Source organism: Neovison vison, chromosome 2 (assembly GCF_020171115.1).
Source record: "Neovison vison isolate M4711 chromosome 2, ASM_NN_V1, whole genome shotgun sequence".
Taxonomy (NCBI): domain Eukaryota; kingdom Metazoa; phylum Chordata; class Mammalia; order Carnivora; family Mustelidae; genus Neogale; species Neogale vison.
The window spans coordinates 156,533,843-156,549,760 of record NC_058092.1 but is presented as its reverse complement, the minus strand read 5'-3'; the positions used below and the strand labels follow the sequence as shown (position 1 = coordinate 156,549,760).

At 46.2% G+C, this 15,918-nt stretch overlaps 1 pseudogene; it reads left to right on the top strand.

The window, feature by feature from the left end:
• The first annotated feature begins 425 nt into the window (after positions 1–425).
• Positions 426–6,593, top strand: LOC122900612 (annotated as a pseudogene).
• Positions 6,594–15,918: the final 9,325 nt, after the last annotated feature.

Here is a 15,918-nt window from a genome sequence, read left to right as displayed (position 1 = left end):
AAAAAAAAAAACCAAAAAAAAAAAAAACAAGGCAATCACTTACAAAGCTAGAGTGAAGACAAAAATAATATGTTTAACTAAAACTACAATAATTAGTTAAAATATTTATATTTAAAAAAGGTTGTGACATCAAAAACATTAAACATGTGGTTCCCCACAGTTTAGAACTTCAGCAGTTTACACCAATGGAAAAGTCATCCACACAGAAAGTCAATAAGAAAACATCAGTCTTAAATGAATCATGTATACTGAGGTGAATGGATAAAGATATCACACACATCAATACTATTCAGCCATAAAAAATAATGAAATGGTGATGGTCGTGGTAACATGGAGAACCTTGAGAATACCTTGTTAAATAAAATAAGAGAAAGACAAATACCATATAGTCTCACTTATATGTAGAATTGGGGAAAAAAAAAGAAACTCAGATTCATAGATACAGAGAAGAGATTTGTGTCTGCTGAGGGGAGGAACTTGGAGGCCTGGGAGGGCGGAGGGATGGAGCCACAGGGTGGGGGAGTGGCTGCTTCTCTTCTGTCCCCTCCCCCTCCCTCAGGAGCCCTTTGTGACCAGACAATAGCTCTGTGATGTGGGCCTTTGGCTTGTATCTGCACCTCCACACCCAGGGCTCAGTTGTCTGAGGGCAGCAGTGCGATTGGTCGCTAACTCTCAGGGCTCGGTTGCCTGAGGGCAGCAATGGGATCAGACATTAATGTCTGATGAGGGAAGAGATGGAAAATTATCTCTTCCCTCAGGAATTCTTTTTTAATGGTTGGATGAGCTCCAGTCCCATTATCTGGGCAGTTAATATCATCTTTGCCCTTGTATGTGGGATAGGGCTCTTTGTCTTTTTCCTTTCCTACTTCCAGCGTGATCCATCCTCACCACCAGGCAAGAAGCACAAGAAGAGCAGGAAGGTAAGGAACCCTCGGCCCAGACCCAGCAGAGTGTGATTCTATCTTCTTTTCTATTATTCTTTCCACTTTTCTGAGTCACTGGAAAGACCCCCTGAAATGGGAAAGAATAGAATGGGTATTCTCAGGAGAGAGTAGACCACCATCCATCTAGGACAAGCCAGACTCATCAGGGGTTAGAGGGACATGAGGATTTATCCCTGAAGATCTCGGGCCAGAATCCAGGTGTGGTGGAGGTGTCCAGGGCAGTGTCCCAAACACAGTGACCGGTGGCCAAGGACCAGAGTCTAAAAGCTGCCTCTCTAGCGGAGGTCAGGCCCCTGAGCACTGGGTCACCAGCCACCGTCCCAGGACAGGTATTTCAGGTGAATGTTCCCCCTTCAGGGCTGATTGAGAGCAGTACTGAGCCCAGGAGGTCCCAAGCAGCAGCTAGAGTGGGGCTCTGGCCTTGGAAAGTGGGGCCCTATGTGAAAAAGTCCAGTTGTGCCACCAGGTCTGGTATTGTGTGTGTTTCTTGAGCAGAGGAACAGTGGCAAACTTCTCACATAGGATATCCTTCTGTAAATTCTTCAAAGAAGGAAAACTGGAAATATTTGTTTCCATTTTGAAAAGGAAATGAGTAAAACTAAAGAAAATCACAGTCCGCCCATCCCCTTAGTTAAATGTAGGAAGTCACACTACTCATGAGCAGTGAGCACCTGCTGCTGGGGTGGGGGTCCCAGCCTCCCCATGTTCTCTTATCTCAGTACCAAGCAGAGCCACGGAGGAGGAGCAAAAGAAGCCAGAGAAGCCAGACTCTGAAAGGTGAGTGTCCACCACTCGCCCCTGCGTGCTCCAGTTACACTGTGCCCCCTGCTCTGAAGCCCCGCCCCACCATCTCCCAAGACACCAGGGCCTGAGCCCATCCCTCAGGAAACAGAGCCCTGGGAGGCGGGTTGGGGGCTCCTGGGAGGGAGATCACAACCCACCCAGAGGCTTCCCAGATTCTGCAGCAGAACAAAGCCCTGAGGGGCTGGAAACGGGTGTCGCCCAGCAGGGGCCCCAGGGCCTAGACTGGGGGCGGGACCTCCTGCTCCCACTGTGGACAAGCTGTTCAACTCAGCTCAGATTCCTCTGTGAAGCCATGCAGTCCTTCCTCCCCCAGCAAGGTCATGAGTGAGAAAACACTTTGGAAAAGACAAAGCGATCCCCAAAATGAACTCTATAATCACCATGTGGGCACGTGACCTTGGACAGTGCTCTTTGGGGCTTCCAAGTCCAATCCCCCAAAGGTCTCCCCTAAAGGGACATTATACCCAGTCTCCTGTAAGACACCTGGGCCCCCACCTTCCCCTGTGACCCAGTCTCCTGTTTCCAGCTTGCAGAAATTGCCTGCACGAGCTGGAAGAGTTCCACAGTTTAGTCTCCCTTCTGCAAAGGTAATGAATCTGCCCCCTTATCCCCTGGGTGGGCCTCCCCGAGTCTGTGATGTGACCCCCAGGGCTGCAGGGAACGGCCTCTGGGGCTGCTTGGGGGTGCTGGGAGGAGCCGTGGGACAGATTGTGACCAAAGCCCCTGGCTGAGGGACAGCAGGAGCATTGTGATGTAGGTGTGGGGCGTGGAGGGCCATGGGGTCCCCTCCCGGCCCCAGGCTGCTGCAGGGACAGCTCACACCTCTTGTCTCCCACAGCCACCTGACAAGGCTCTCTGACCAGGGGGGCTTTCACCAGTCCTTACATCAAGCAGCCCCTGGTCAGGTGCGCCAAGGGGCGCCAGCTGGAGCCCGTCAGCCATGCAGGGAGCCTGTGGAAGGCGCTCCTCCTGCTGTGGCCTCATCACCTGCTCGTGCTCCGCTGACAGGGCCCCCTCGGCCTCTGGCCTCCACCCTGCCAGCGAGACCTCAAGAAGAGAAAACTAACTTTAAAAAAATCCTACTAGACACAGTGAGAAAGAACTTTCTTCCAAGTCATTCCAACTGGGCCTCTCTCATTCCAGTCATCTCAGGCCTAGGCCATGCCAGCTACCCCATTTTATCCTTTTCCTGGTGGTGGGAAAGTACCAAGTCCTTGTTCTTGCCTGGCACATTACAGCACAAGTGCCAGCAAGAACACGTGTCCTGCCATCCACCAGATGCCTCGTTCTGGGGTGGCCTTACTAACAGGCAGATAGAGACTCATAACCCTTCGTTTGTCAATCCGGATGTCCAGAAGCTCCTTGAACTGCTAATCAGCAAAAGGGTAGAACTGAAGAGTTGGAAGGAGAAAGAAAAGGTTGGGTCAGTTTTCAAACAGTGGTGCCCAGACGACCACGTGAGCTTCTGGGGGACTCTGTGGAAGCTTCTGGGTACTGAGCAGACTACCACCACCCCGCCATCCTTCTGGAACATGAAAAACAAAGCAGAGCCACTGGCCCAACCTCAGCCGTTCTCATCTCCCAAGGTCTTGGAAGACCACTTGCAATGGAAACGCAGCCAGCTCTTCTGGGGTCTCCCCTCTCTGCACAGTGAGTCCCTGGTGACCACTGCCTTATTTTCTTCTCACTCTTCTCTACTACAGTCTCCCTCTGTTTTATTCAATGGGATCTCTAATTGCTTGCCAGTTCTAAACCATCAAGTATCTTCACATTTTTCCCATGCCTCACCATTGTTCCACCGTGGGATCCAAACTCAACCCTCAACACTAACCTTGCCCCATCCCCAAGTCCCCCTTGCACCCTCTGTCCCAATAAGACCACCTTCTCTCCCATCCCAGAGGAGGACCAGTAGGGTATCTTTTGCTACATCCCAGAATAAGACACAATCCTTTACCCCAACTAAAATGCAACATCTGGAGTGGCCCTTGTCGCCAAAGCAACAAGGAAGGGGGAAGACATTACCCACTATGGAGAAAAGATCTCCAAAATTCTTTAGCCAAGTCACTCCCAAGCTGCTGGAGGACCACCAGGCCTCCCAGGCTCACAGATCAGGTTCTACCTTTCAAGGGGACTTTGTCATCTTTAATATCCAGAAGCCACAGCTTCAGAGGAAGCTCAGCAGGGATAAACAGCAAAGCAGCTTGCCCCACAAGGTTCAGCTGTCTCTGGAACTGAGGTGGCCTCAGGATGAATCCCTGGGAGTGAGTCAGGCACAGGGAGAGAGAGCAGGGGCTCTCAAGGCCCTTTGTGTTTAAAGGTAAAAGCAGGCAAGCTACATGGAGGACCAGGTCCAGATACCACAGGAAGTGTAAAGCAAGATTCAAACTAGAGAAGAACTTTGGTAAGGGTCTATGGCTGTGTCTGAAGAGGACACCAACAGGTCTCTCCAGGATCTCAGCTAGGTTCCCAGTGAAGGTTCTGGGAACCAACTCTGAGAAGGAGTTTGGAAGACCCTTAATAGGGGCCTTGGAAGGTGATCCAGGAAAATACTTAGCCAGGGGCCCAGACAAGCAACGTAGAGAAAGAACTCTAAAGGTTCATTTACACAGGAAATTAGGACAGATCAGTAAAGGTCTGATCCCTGTGACTGTGCGTCGATCCTGGTTTGTGGCCAGCCATGCTTTTCCCAAGTCCCAACCCCACATGGCTATCAGAAATCTAGCACCCTTAAAGGATCAGGAGCTCTGCATAAACACCTCCCATGAGCTGTCCTTCCTTTGTCCTAAGACTCAGCAGAAGCTGGAAACACACATCATAAGTTTTCGAGTGAGGCATAAGTGGGACCTACCTCTCCAAACTGTTGAGCCCATAGATCTCAAACTACTTGAAGCTCAACATTTGCCTTTTCCCCAGTCCCCCTTTCCATGCTCAGCCACCTTTGTACCTGGGGCCCCCTCAAAAGCCAAATTTTACAAGTTCTTGGGGAAACCATCTCAGCCCCATCCAGAAGAGAAGGGTATAACTGAAAAGTCTGATTCCACTTCAGGGAGTCCCCTGCCTGTTCCCTCACCCATACGTGAGCAAATCCAGCAGGCCCTGGGAAGGACTTTACCTGGTGATGGCCATCAGTCCTCAAAGACGTCTTTATCAAGACAGGAGGCCAGATCACCTTCTTGGGCCTCCATTCTCAGCCTCCCAAACAGAAACCTGCACATCAGGACTGGTATGGGGACCAAGAAAGACAACCTGGAACCAAGTCCAAGTTTAGAAATGGCCAGGAATGAGCTAAAAGAGAGTGGGGGTCAGGCCTCACCAGACATGGTAGCAACACTGAAGATGAAGCTCAGGTCCCAAACTCCAAGGTCTGAAGGGGCCACAGAGGCGATGGAGGCCAAGAAGGCCCCTGCTTGGAAAGTTGTCTTAAGACCTAGTGGGCTGGCCAACAAACCAGCCATTTATGTGGATCTGAGATCAGGATATCCAGGTGCTAGGAAAAGCCCCTCACCATCTACAGTGTTGGTTGCTCAAGATCCAGAGGAGGTAAGCCTTGAAACAAAGGTTAGTAAGGTTGAGCTCCAAGAGAAGATAGAGTCGGAGAACCAGCCTGAAGGCCCTACCACTAGTGAGTTTCCTCAAGATTCTCCCAGTGACCTCCTCCTCCCAGACTTTGCCGCTTGTGTGCTTGTTGAAGACAGTGGCACCAATGTGCTCCCACCAGACACTCACACTAATGCTGTCCTTGCTGCAGAAAGCTTGACCACTCAAGAGTCACCCTCCTGTTCCCAAATGGAACATGCCAGTGGAGAGACACCAGCTTCCCCAGTGTCACATAACCTTAGCTCAAGTGGATTAAACAGTGAGGGGCAGCAAGAGCCCTGTGGACCAAAGGTTGAGGAACCAAGTGACAGCCAGAGCAACAATGAGACCACTGATGAGGGAAAGGACCAGAAGAGACCCAAACCAGAAGAGAATGAAGACAGGTGTGCAGAACCGTTGGCAATCAGGGCTTCCCAAGCTAGCAAGATAGGCCACCCTCCCCAGGTCAGAGGATCAGGAGAGAGCCTTGGGAGCAAATACCTCCGGCTCATGCCACCAGAAAAGGGACATGTTTTTCCGGAAAGCCACTTTAGACAAAGGATGAAGAATTTTCTGCAGTGCCTTAATCCCACTAAAAAAAGCAAAGGACTGGAAGTCCCCCTTCAAAAAAGCAAGCCTGCATCGGCTTCTGCCCAGAGCTGGGTACCAGTCAGAAGCAGATCGGTTATGGACAACAGGGCTGCCAAAACTCAGACGGTAGTGACAGCTGTGGGACAAATTCTGGTGGAAAAATTGCGACTCCACCAAGGAATTCGGGTCTCAGAGATGTATCAGCACAAGGAATTGCAGGCCCCAGTACATAGGCATTCTTGCCCTCACAGGACTTTCGCCTCTACAGACCAGAAGAGAGTGATGGGAGGAATAGCCTCCAATCAGCAAGGTACCCCCAAGGGCCATAGCTGCCCTAGCAAGAGCCAGCTGGCCAGAGACAGAAATGGTGAATGGAAAAGCCTCCCCAGGAACCTGGGGCCCCCAGGCAGACCCAGCCAGCACCAGCCGATGGTGGCAGGTGTCTCAGGTCGAGTTCTCCATTATCCTACATGCAGTTTTCGAAAATATGCCTCAACCTATCAGGCAGAGAACACTTCACACATCTTTCCTGGTCAGAAAGATTTCCCTCAAGAAAAAATCGAGTATATGCAAAGAAAGACCATTTTTTCTCATATTAGCACATCCTCTGTGTGCTAATAACTTTCCCGTGCCAAAATTTTGTTTCCCGAAAATACATGTTTGGTGTTTTTCCTCTCATGAGTGGTGCTGGACTTTGTGTGTGCCCTGCTTGGGTGGAGGGGATCAGGGTTTTCTCTCCCCAAAGGCCTGCTTTGGCTTCCAGAAGGATGGGGCCTTGGAGGGCCAGGGACCTTAGGGTCCACCCTGTCCCCTTCCTCACACACCTTCCATTTCCACGACAAGGTGAACAAGACCCAGAGTGGGACCTTGCTCTGCTCATCCTCTCCTGCTTTCCTTCCACCTGAAATTTGTGTGGTTGTAGGGAGGGTCTTCTGAGGCAGAAATCCTGCTCAGGCTCCAGGAAGACAGTCCTAGATCAGAGTGGGGCCCGCAGTTGGGAGACGCAAGGCTGGCCCTGAGGGCAGAGGTGAGAAATACTGCCCCCATCCACATATCCTCTGGGGAGTAGAGGACGGCCACCCCAGGAGCCTTCTCTTCCCAGATAATCTCATCTTAGCTCCATGCAGCCAGCCCCTCTTACACTCGGAGCAGCAAGGGACAAGCTCGCTCCCAGCACTGAGGGTGTGTGTGGTGCCACAGAGACCCCCAGGCACCAGACTGCCCAGCCCCAGGGCACTGAAGGGGCCTTCTCACCAGCACCCCTTTCCCCTTCTGGGGGATGGGTAGGGTGTGGCTGTGGGCAGGGGGACCCTGCACTTAGGGTGGGAGGCCAGGAAGGAAGCCAAGTGTCAGGGTAAGCCCATGCCTGGTGTGACGACTGAAGACCCTTGGTGTCCCACTGCCACCTACAGGCCCAGAGGGGAGAAGTTAGAGGCCCTGGGACTGTCCCCACAGGATTTCCACCCCACTCCAGCTGCCAAGTCCAGGGGTGGGGTTGTGGAGAGGGTGGGGCGGGGGTTGTACAGAAGCCACCTGAGCTCCCACATGGAAAGCCAGGTTCCCAGAGGCAGCAAGGCCTTCAGTCAGAGAAGTTAAGTTCTGCACAATTTGATAAGCTTGTAGGACTGCGGGCCCCGGGACAGACTTGGGGTCTGTGACCTTTACGTACACGTGTGGCCCAAGGATGGCTCCCAGGGGACTGGGGGGGACTTGGAGGCCAAGAGATGGGCCTGGCTCCTGGTCATGGTTACCTCAGAGCTCAGAAGGGCAGGAGGACAAGATGGGGCTTGACCCACCACCGGCTGGAAGGACGTGTCCAGAATGAGGGTGCAGTCCAGGAGGCTCCCCCCACCGTGTGCCCTGCTCTCAGCCCAACATCATCCTCTAGGGCCCCTCACACATAACTCACATGGTAGAGAGTCCCACAAGTCGGACGTGCACCCCACACTCCTGTTGGTAGAAGTGCCGTGGATAGGAGGCTGGTGGAACAGCCAGAAACAGGAAGGAGCAAGTCCCCTTGCCCTTCTCCTGCCAGATGGTACAAGAAGGCCAGAAAGGGAAAGCCCCATGCCAAAAGACCTTGTGCAGAGACCTCTGACAGAGACCCACCAAGACCTCCCACAGAGACTCATACAGAGACCCACACTGAGACCTCCCACAGAGACCCACACAATGCCCAATCAGATCCTACACAGAGACCTCTGACAAGGGCCAACATCAAGAGCCCTCATGAACACCATGTCCAGGGATGATCTTCAAGGCCCTCCCACACATACCTTATGCAGAAACTCTCACAGTGAACAACAAGAGACTTCACAGAGACCTGTGACAGATCCACAGAGACTTCTCTAAGACACACCTCAGAAACTGATCTGAATACCCACACACAGCTCTGCAGAACCCACACAGAGGCCTCCCAGTGCCCTGCAGACACCAAAGACATACCTTGAACAGAGGCCTCACCTCCATCCTTAGGAGCCCAAGCAGCTACCCAGTGACAGGCCCCGCATGGATCTGAAGCCACTTAACAAACTGGCAGTGCAGTTGTGCTCTATAGATAAAAGGCTTTGTGTATTTTTTAATTACTTATGAAAAAGACTTGATTCCCCATGTAAACCTGAAAAATCCTTTCCTTCACAGATTTTCATTAGCTTGAGCTCCCACGTACAGTTTAAAGAATCAGAAACTGAAAACAAAACTTTGCCATCATCTAATGAGGGAAGAACTCTTATTTGTCCAGTTTTAGCTACGGTTTAGTGCCCTGACTTGATAAGATCTAGATAACAGATCTCAAGTGTATGCCTAAATCTCTCAGGTCACCCATTGAGGTGATGATGCCACAATCTTTTCTCTCAGAAGAGAGGAAGAGCTGGTGTCAGTTATGTGGGTATATATGTTTTTTAATTAAGAAAAAACATACACAGTAAAATATTTTATGGGCTCACAGTTATTAATGTTATTAACATTTTGAAATTTGCTCCCTTGATGATACTTTCTCATGTTACTGAATCACAGGAACTATGGAAAGTGGCCCTGGATAGCCTATAATGTCCAATCAGTAGTATTTAATAACCAAAACAACACATCATTCCCCTACAAATGCCTGCATCCACGATATCCCACAATCATAAAAAAGATACTTTCTTTTTTAAGTTTAAGCTACTTCTAAACCATGGTTTTAGTCAGAATAAAATTAAATTCTTGCAAGAGGTATAAAATAATCTAACTTCTAACAAAATAAATGGGAATTTTTGAAGTTTTACTGTCTTTTGAAAGAAAACATCACTGCCTTGTCTCATCCTGAAACAAGAAATGAGATGACACAGCTCTTTGCTCTCAGCAATTTTATGTGTGTGTGTTAGTTGGTTCTGTGGATCAGATGCATTAGTATTTTTTTTAAAGATTTGTGGGACAGACTATTTTTATAGAAGCGATAAATAGGACATGTGTCTTGTTAGTGTCAGTAGCCATTCTTACCCCACTTGGAATAAGGGCAAGCGAGGAACCAACACAAACGTTTTCTGGGAAGTGATTCCATTACCTTGAACCTTTCTCAGTAGAAGAAAAGGTGGGAGGTCTCAGGTAGGAAGCTGAGACACGTTTGCCCCACAAATAAGTACACAATTCATAGGCCATTAAAACTGGGAGGGCTGCTGCAGGCTGTTGGCTGGAAGGATTTGCAGAGAGCAGATGAAGACAGACAGGCATGTTTAAGGTCTCTTGGCCATAGCCAGGACACCATTTACAAAATGTGCCCATAATATAAGTAGGAAACAGAACTTGACCAAAGCCTGCTGTGTGTCCTATCTTCCCTCAATTTACACAGCGAAGACACTGCCCTCCACCACCACCTCCCCACAGAACCCTCCCTCATTGTAAGACACTTACTGCGGACTTCAGATGAAGAAGTAGGTAAAGAAAGGAAGAAGAGGAGAAGAGGGGAGACAAAGAACCATTACCAACACACACACACACACACACACAGTAGTGTTGGTCTCTGCTTTATCCCAGCCACCTAGTTAACAAATGGGGATCCCATGGCACAGAGAGTCTCCCCAAGCCACATGGGTACTCAGTTTCCACACATGACTCTAATCCAGTGCTTCCTCTGCTACACGACTTGAGCAGTGTAAAAGGATCCCTTTCCTAAGTCAGACAAATGGTATCCCTAAAGGAAATTATTTCCACCACCACCAATAATGGTACATATCACTTATTTCAGAGAGGAAAAAAGGAAGGAAAACTCATCTTGCCATTTAGATAATGAAAATTTCAGAGAATAGAAACCTCTCTGGATCACAGTCTGGTTTTTCATTTGTTTGTTTTTTAAATATTTTATTTGACAGTGAGAGATAGGGAGAATAGAGAGGGAACACAAGCAGGGGAGCTGGAGAGGGAGAAGCAGGCTTCCCACCCAGCAGGGAGCCTGATGTGTGACTTGGTCATGGGATCGAGCCAGAGCTGAAGGCAGACACTTAACGAATGACCCACCCAGGCACCCCAATGACACTTTGTAATATTTCTCTAAAAGAAAAGAATGACAAATGGGAATTTAAATCTATTAACTTTCATGAAAATAAGTACAACGGATTGTGTTCCACTGTTCCCTCTGGGTGGACACCTTCGTGAGAAGTGTACCTTTGTCCGCATCTTGAATCCACCTGCAATTCCAAGTAGTCCTCAAAGATTTTGAGGATTGGAGGCAAAAGTACACAAAGCCCAGTTCCTGGAGATACCATCCCTGCTTTGCTCATCTGAGAGGCTTGGGAAGTCCATTCAGAGTGAGACAGTAAGGGCCAATTTATTGTTAAAATCTGTTTAACTAACTAAATTGCATAAAGTAGAAAGCATTTAAAGGAATGCTGGAGAATAAAATGTGAGTTATTAAAATACGGTGTAGAAGACAGGCTAAGAATGTTGCTCATATACTTTTGAAGAGAATGAGGTTTCAGGAGAAGTGTTTAAAATAAAATGACTAGTGGGCGCCTGGGTTGCTCAGTGGGTTAAGCCGCTGCCTTTGGCTCAGGTCATGATCTCAGGGTCCTGGGATCGAGTCCCGCATCGGGCTCTCTGCTCAGCAGGGAGCCTGCTTCCTCCTCTCTCTCTCTGCCTGCCTCTCTGCCTACTTGTAATCTCTCTCTGTCAAATAAATAAATAAAATCTTAAAAAAAAATAAAATGACTAGTATGTACATATAGCTAAAGATATGAATATAGACATATCCAGAGAGAGAGAGAATCATTTAAAATATCAATACAGGGTGTCTGGGTGGCTCCATCGGTTAAGGGTTCCCCTTCAGCTCAGGTCATTATCCTGGGGTCTTGGGATCAAGCCTGGCAATGGGCTCTCTGCTTGCAGGCAATCTGTTTCTCTCTCTCTCTCAAATAAATAAATAAAATCTTTAAAATATCAATGCCATCTATGATAGAGAGCAATTTAAAATATTTGAGTTTCAAATAGTTTATTGAAGTAGAATACTTTCAACATGATTTTTGTAACGAATAAATATTGGGTTGAGACATAAATAACTACAGTTCATTTATAATGTGTTTTTAGGCTTTGTGCTTTTAGGTGTTTTATAACATTCACACTGTGTTATATGAGCCAATATACATACAGAAGGAATGAGGAAAGTGTGGAAAAGGAATGGAATTATTTATTTTTTTTAAACTGGGGTTTTCATTTTCTTTTTTGTTTTATTACTGCTTATTTAAATTGAGGTACAGCTGAAATATAACATTATATTAGTTTCAGGTGTACAATGTGATGTTTTAATATCTGTATATATCACAGAATGGTTGTCACATAAGTCTAGTTAGCATCCACCACCACATGTGGTTACAGATTTCTTTCTTATGATGAGAACTTTTCTTTAAGTTTTTTTTTATTATGTAAATAATCTTTACACCCAACGTGGAGCTCGAACTCACCACCCTAAGATCAAGAGTCACATACCCCTCCAATTGAACTGGACAGGCACACCCTTACGACAAAAGCTTTCAAGATCTATGCTCTTAGGAGCTTTCACATGTCAATACGGTGTCATCAACTGCAGTCACCATGCTGTCTGTTACGTCCCCGTGACTTATTCATTTTGTAAGTGGAAGTTTGTACCTTCTGACTCCCTTCCTGCATTTTGCTTATCTCCCACCCCCCACCTCTGGCAATCACCAGTCTGTTCTCTGTATCTATGAGCTTGTCTTTGTTGTTGTTGTTCTTGTTGTTTTAAGATTCCACATGTAAGTGAAATCATACGCTGCACTTTCTTTATCCATTCGTCGGTCAGTGGACAATTAGGTGGCTCCCATGTCTTGGCTTTTGTAAGTAATGCTGTGAACATAATGCTGGATGTACATATCTCATGCTTTTCTTCCCTACAAATAAATACCCAGGAGTAAAATTGCTGGATCATACGGTATTTCTACTTTTGATTATGTTAAGGCTGTAGAATTTTCCATAGTGGCTGCACCAATTTAAGTTCCCACCAGCAGTGCACAAGCATTCCTTTTCTCCACATCCTCGCCAGCCCTTGTGACCTCTTATCAGTTTCTATCAGGTATGAGGTGACATTTTATTGTGGTCTTGATTTCCATCTCCCTGATGATGAGTGATGTTGAGCTGTATCTGTATGTCTTTGGGAAAATGCTTATTCAGATCCTCTGGCCATTTTGCCATTGGATTCTGTGGGGCCTTTTTTCTATTTCATTTTCAAATAAGGAGCAGTGAAAAAGTGAACTCTATTGTGAAATATAGTTCAAAGGGCTTTTATAATGGAAGTTACTTTGGGTCATCCTATGCAACTTGAGGAGTCATTTTACAAGGTTATCATATTTGCAAATAATTATTAGGAGGAGTTTAGGACAGATATGCATGGAGAGCCAGCTGTGTGTTGTGAATATTTTGAAACGTAGTTACATAAGAGTAAATTAGCAAATCTAAAATCATCCCCATGCTGTTCCTTTCCAACTGAGATCAAAGATGGAACCAAAACAATGACAGACCTGCAAAGATGATTTGAAAATTAAATTCTGTGATTTCTGCTTTTTCTTTCTTTTATGTAAAACTATCAATACTCCTCAAGAGACAAGCATGACAAGGGCAACAATGACATTTTTCTCTGTCTGTTATTTAATCAGTATATTGAATTTAACTGAGCTAGCTGAATCCCTTTCTTCCATGAGCTTCCGGCCCTCCCAGTGCTGTAGAGATCTAACTCGACAGAGGTTAGCAGTACATTGATAACTGCTAGAAGAGTTTAAAGTAAATGCTGTCAGTTCTGTGTAATTTCTGTGTCTCACCACAACTAATTTCTATAGTCTATGCTGCCATCATTAGTATGCCTTTATATTGGATCTGTTGCCACTCGCTAATTGTTCCCAGCCAGAGTACAAGCTCTTGAAAGGTCATGCTTTGTGCTTTTGATTTCTCTTATGCTTCACCATGGAACTGAGCACACAACAGCCCCCTAATACCACTGATTGATCATTTGAAATGCAGGCAGCATGTGAGCGGAACGGTCAGTGGTTTACGAAAGCTGAAGTAGATCGTTTCCTGGTTATCCTGAAGAGCACATTTTATTCTATGTCTGAATCTCTTTGTTGAGAGCACCTGGAAAATTTTGGTTAGAACCCAGCAGTCTAAATGTAAAGAACCTAAAGAAAGCATCCAGACAAAAGTCTGTTAAAGTCCTCTGGTTTCTTATTAAACTATTTCTGTGGTTTGGAAAGCATTAAACAACACCATCTGCCATAGTGGCCGTGTCCCTGTAATGAGGGAATTTATCAAGATCTATTGAGTTTATAGGCATTTAAGCTTACATTTGTTCTTTGCCCAATGTGTAAAAGCTTCTACTGGGCATGTTAAAAAAACAAAACAAAACAAAAAGGCAAATACCAAAACGCTCAACTTTCATGGGCTCTATCTAGCCTGGAGGTGATTTACAGAAAACATGACTCACACGCCACCTGGGTTCATAATGAAAAAGACTAAATACTCTCCAAACCACCTGTTTGTCACCTCGTCTTTCATGCCTAAGGAAACATGAATCGTGGGCCCTCTGCCGTTATTACTCCCAAGGAAGAAATATAATTCCAAAGGTCTAACCAGTCTGTTCTTCTAAATCACTAAGGCTGTTAGAGACTTCGGAAATATTTTTATGTGGAAAATTTACTTTAAGCTCTAGCATGTTTCCTTCACTCTTTTAAAGTGTAACGCAGCACGACTCAAAAGAATCCAGATAAGCAGAGAGAGTCAATTATCATATGGTTTCACTCATTTGTGGAGCATAACCAATAGCATGGAGGACAAGGGGCGTTAGAGAGTAGTAGGGAATTTGGGTAAATTGGAAGGGGAGGTGAACCATGAGAGACTATGGACTCTGAAAAACAGTCTGAGGGGTTTGAAGTGGCGGGGGGGTGGGAGGTTGGGGTACCAGGTGGTGGGTATTATAGAGGGCACATCTTGCATGGAGCACTGGGTGTGGTGAAAAAATAATGAATACTGTTTTTCTGAAAATAAATAAATTGGGAAAAAAAAAGAATCCAGATAAGTGGAAGGCATTTTAAAGTTAATTGCTCCATTTTACACATTGCATTGCTCGAATTCAAGAGTAAAAGCCATTTCCTAGTTTTTGTCAGGTACCTCTTTCCCTGTGTTTCAGATGTCACTTCATTCATAAAGTCTACAAAGATTGGACAGCCTCATTATGCAGTTCTTTCTGGTAATGCCCTTCACTCTTGACTTTGCAAATTGAAATATATCTTATTGCTCAGATGCATTAAGTTTTCAGGCACTCTCCAGCATATTCTACCTCACCAGCCCTTTAATAACACCTGCTTCAACATAAACAATGAGTGTGCCTGGGATAAATCCTTGCCTTTCAGTAATGGCTTCGAAGTGGCCAAAATGCTCCTGAGTCCTCATATGCTCCCAAGACATTTCTTAGCACTTGAATAAAAAATTACAGAGGGGTTTTTAGACTTGAAGTTGACCTGTTTTGATGAGCCGCTTCCTTGTGAAATGCATTCAGAAACCACATAACTCATTCTCCATCAAACATCTTTATGTAAGCTTCAGAAGAATTACTATTTCCAAAACACTGCCTCCATTAAGCAAGAATTTCCTTCACTATACATAGACAAGGCAGACTGAATGAGATGAATGCACAATAGTTGAATATACCATTACGTCCTATGAACCTAGTCAAGATTAATAGATTTACTACCAGATGGAATGTTTTACAGATTTGCAACACATAGCCAACACTCACCCATGCAAGCATTAGCTTTATTGATAGATGAACCATCTGGGTGGTTTGACCAGTGGGTGAAGTAAGAGATCAGCTCTTTTTACATCGTAACTAGCTTTTTTCCAACAAAGAATAGAAAAACTTTTCAGTATTAAAACTCAAAGAATTTTACAGTGAGCATCTCTAAACCCACCTCCTACAGTCAGTAAGCAGTGCTGCCACCCTACTTGCTGTAGTACATATCTGTGTCTGTCCACCCAACATGCCATCATATTTATTCAAACATGATCCCCTAAATATTTCAGCAGACCCATCAATGTAACTAATTTTTTTTAAGATTTTATTTATTTATTTGACAGAGATCACAAGTAGGCAGAAAGGGAGGCGGGGGGTGGGGAAGCAAGCTCCCTATTGAGCAGAGAGCCCGATATGGGGCTCAATCCCTGGATCCTGGCATCATGATCTAAGCCAAAGGCAGAGGCTTTAACCCACTGAGCCACCCAGGTGCCCCAGTGTAACTCATTCTTATATAACCATTTCCAATAAGGCATCATTTCAGGTATCTTAAGTATCATAAGCTATTCACAATTTTCATCTAGTTAGTCTGGCTTCTGCAAAGATCTAATATTCTCCCTTCTCTTTTTTGGCTTTATCCACTGCTCCCTTGGGCCTGAGGTTAATTGTCCTACAGCACACTGACTTGTGTATGCAACCATGAATCAGTTTGAGGCCTTGAACCAAGGTGCTTAAAGCTGT